Source organism: Lampris incognitus, chromosome 1 (assembly GCF_029633865.1).
Source record: "Lampris incognitus isolate fLamInc1 chromosome 1, fLamInc1.hap2, whole genome shotgun sequence".
Classification (NCBI taxonomy): domain Eukaryota; kingdom Metazoa; phylum Chordata; class Actinopteri; order Lampriformes; family Lampridae; genus Lampris; species Lampris incognitus.
Window position 1 is genome coordinate 43,442,215 of NC_079211.1, and position 3,695 is coordinate 43,445,909.

Sequence of the window (3,695 nt, forward strand, 5' to 3'; positions counted from 1 at the left end):
TCACGGTATCTGGCTTAGAAGCTGTGAACATAGACCGGCTTCCAACTGCAAGACAAAGAATGATATCTATTAAAGAACCTTGCTCCGTAACCGACATCCTGGGTTGGCTTCGACATTGCAAAAAGAAAGTCTTGATTCACGATGCATATCAAAAACGTGGTCATGTCCATATGCTGCACGAGGCTGAATTTGGCTTCCTATTCAAAAGGTTTTTATTCAAATTTTCCATTTCACCTTGGGCTGTTTAGACTTTTCAAGACTACTCTATAAGAAATACAGTAAACATCATCGATCAAAAGAAAAAATGATATAAACAGTGACTCTCCAGTTTGCATTTTTGCATATGTATTTCAGAATGTGGATAATCTATATTAAAAAGCTCAGAATAACAAATCATGGCATGTTAGAATATCAATAAATGATAGAATAACGCGATTGCGCTTTCTGCTAACGTGTCACACTGTATAACTGACTACCAAAATCCTGAATTTTAAGAAATTTTACTGTAGCAATTTTATATTATGACCCTCTGAACATGGCATGTGTGATTATACTGTCAATGCAGTGTGATTGCACTTTCTGCTTAATTACTGCTGCTCTCCCTTCTTAATATCAAAAAGTGTCAACAATCTGACACTGAGGTGTCATACTGTATAACTGAGCATCAAACTGCTGAATCATAACAGAGACATTTTTATTAGGACCCTCTGAACATGGCATCCATGACTATATGGTCATTATCCAGTGTGATTGCACTCTCTGGCTAAAGGTTTGGAATCTACCTTCTAATTTTCAAAAGAATTGTATATTTTGGTATGATAAACAATATAGTAATGTGCAAACATCCAAACACAATTATACACATAATACAAGTATAAATATGAAGTGTTTTCTATCAAACATATCAGACGTAATTTTTAAATCCAGGAAGGACGGCTATGACAAATAAATATGAAATTCGAATAACCTGTCTAAATATATATTGTTTTCTATTTACTCATGTATTCAGAAGTTCACAACTCAGAAATTCTACAATAAAATGTGTTGTACTTCTAAATTTAGATAATCCGATTTCAATGTTAGAATCCTGAGGTATTTTGCTAATCAGGAGGGAAGGCCACAGCAGAGGACACCAACACCCCTCATTTGCTGACTATAATCTCAGACGCTATCTTGAGCTGGTGACAGCAAAAATGTTACAGTATTGGGTCCACTACTATTAATCATCTACCTTCTTCCCCTTGGCAACATTCTCTGTCACCATGGTGTACATTTTCATTGCTACGCTGACACAGATCGGCCAAACCCACCTCAACCCTCTCTCCCCTCTCCTTTACCAACTGCCTCCAAGACATCAGCACTCGGATAACTAAGAAATTCCTGAAACTCGATGTCAATAAAACAAGAGGTTTTGCTCATCGGCTCCAAATCTACCCTGTCCAAATCATCCAACCTCAACATCACCACTGATGGTTTCCTTGTTGCACTCTCCACCTATGGCAAAAGTATTGGTGTTATCTTGGGAGTTCTCCTTTGAACCTCGTATCAAAAACATAATCTGAACTGCATTTTTTCATCTTTGCAACATTTTCAGACTTCACCCAGCCCTGGGTCTGTTCTCCACTGAAGTCCTGATCCATGCTTTTGTCACATCCCGGATTGACTACGCCAATGTTGTTTTCTGTGGCATCCCCACTAATTTACTCGAGACCCCAATTCAACCAAATTTCAGCTGCATGACTCATCACTCAGACTCAGTCTAGTGACCAAATCCCTCCAGTTGTAATCCAGCCTCACTGACTCCCCGTTGAATATTGCATAAACTAAAAAAAATCTTTCTGCTCACCTTTAAAGCACTCCATAACCCCCCCCCCATGTACCTCCACGAATTCCTCCAGGAGTACATCCCCTCCAGCACCCTTCGATCTTCCTCAGCTGGTCTTCTGACTGTCCCCTCTGCATGCCTCAACATTATATTCAGCAGTTTGATGCTCAGTTATACAGCGTGACAGTGGCAGATTGCTGAGTCTTTTTGATATTAAGGAGGAAGAAACGTAGTAATTAAGCATAAAGTGCAATCACAACTGCAACATGACCGTATAATCACACATGCCATGTTCAGAGGGTGCTAATAAAGAAATGCTACTGAAAATTTTCTTAAAATTCAGGATTTTGGTAGTCTGTTATACAGAGTGTGCCATCACAGTGTCAGATTGTTTAGACGTTTGATATTTAGGAAGGAGAACCATAGTAAGTAAGCAGAAAGTGCAATCACATTATTTGATCATTTAATTATAGTCCAACGTGTCATGTTTTGTTATTCTGAGCTTTTTAATATAGATTTTCCACATTCTGATACGCCTTCCATACAAAAATTCAAACTGGACAGTTACTGATTACTTCTTCTTCTTTTGTCTTACGATCAAGGACTGGGGACGTTTACTGTATTCCTTGTAGAATGGTCTTTTGAAAATGGCAAAACAGAGCCCCTTATAGGCGACATAACGTCCCTTTTGAGGCGGAACGGAAAACCCGGAAAAGACGCTGTTGGGTGAGCTGCTGAATCAGAAACCAATCCCGGAAAGCTGAACCTGCAGAGATGAACAATCCAGTCAGACTAGAAACTGTGTCCACATGAACGGATTCAATCTTCTGAGATGTCCTTACCTGGATCACTGAGCATGCATCAAGACAACCAGAAGCCAAGTTCCGCCTTATATGTACTTATTTGTTACCAAGATTTCGTACAGCTAGTAACGACGTAAAATGTTGCCAAATCTTTACGCGGATTGGCGAGACCGTCATCGGGGCTGTGCCCCCGCAGGGTACCGATGGAAACTATCAAATCCCCTGCGGAAACGGAACAAGCCGAAATGCTTAACTGTCGTATGCGAGGCTAACGCTGCCTAGCCTACGTCTGCAATCAGTTGATCGACTTCTATATCAAAATACCAACCATCCTTTGTTTAACATAAAACCGATACAAACAATTACAACGCTGACGCGAAACGTAACTGACATTAATCGTCGACAACCTGCTTGTTACTGACATTGCACCCGGTACCAGTATTAAGCTAAGCTAAGGTCAGCCCTCGGCAACAACCTAATTTGCGGGCTGTAAAGATCCCGAGCAGCACGTTAAAACCTCTTGTAGACCACAAAGTGAAATAGTTTGTTTTAACAAGTAATGGACTAACCTTTACAAAGAGGTACCGATCGGAACAAGAGGTGGCTGAATGCCATTTTGGCTGTAGGACGTTTTCGCAACCCCCCGCTAAATCGACGTGCGATCGTGGCTGCGGGGATTGATTGGACATCCTGGCAGCCCTTACTTGGCGACTCATGATGTCATCGATAACGCGAAAAAGTACTACAGAAATGTGATTTTTTTTCTCACGAGTTCAAAATGGTTGATATGGTTCTCGGCGTAATCAATTGGACGGACCCCAGAGGAAATAAATTATAGAGCGTAATTATGATTACACTGATCAATTTAAACTCATTTTTTATCTGCCCCACTGCTAATGAGCGAAAACGCGTGCAAGTTGTAACGTCCCGAAACACACCAACGACGCGCCGTTATCAGACAGTCGAAATTGTGGCATCTGCCGGACGCAGTCGCAGAAGGAAGTTCGAGCCGGAGAAGGAGCCGATCGGCCATTTTGGTCTGAAGGGGGCCTCGGCTGTCACCACGT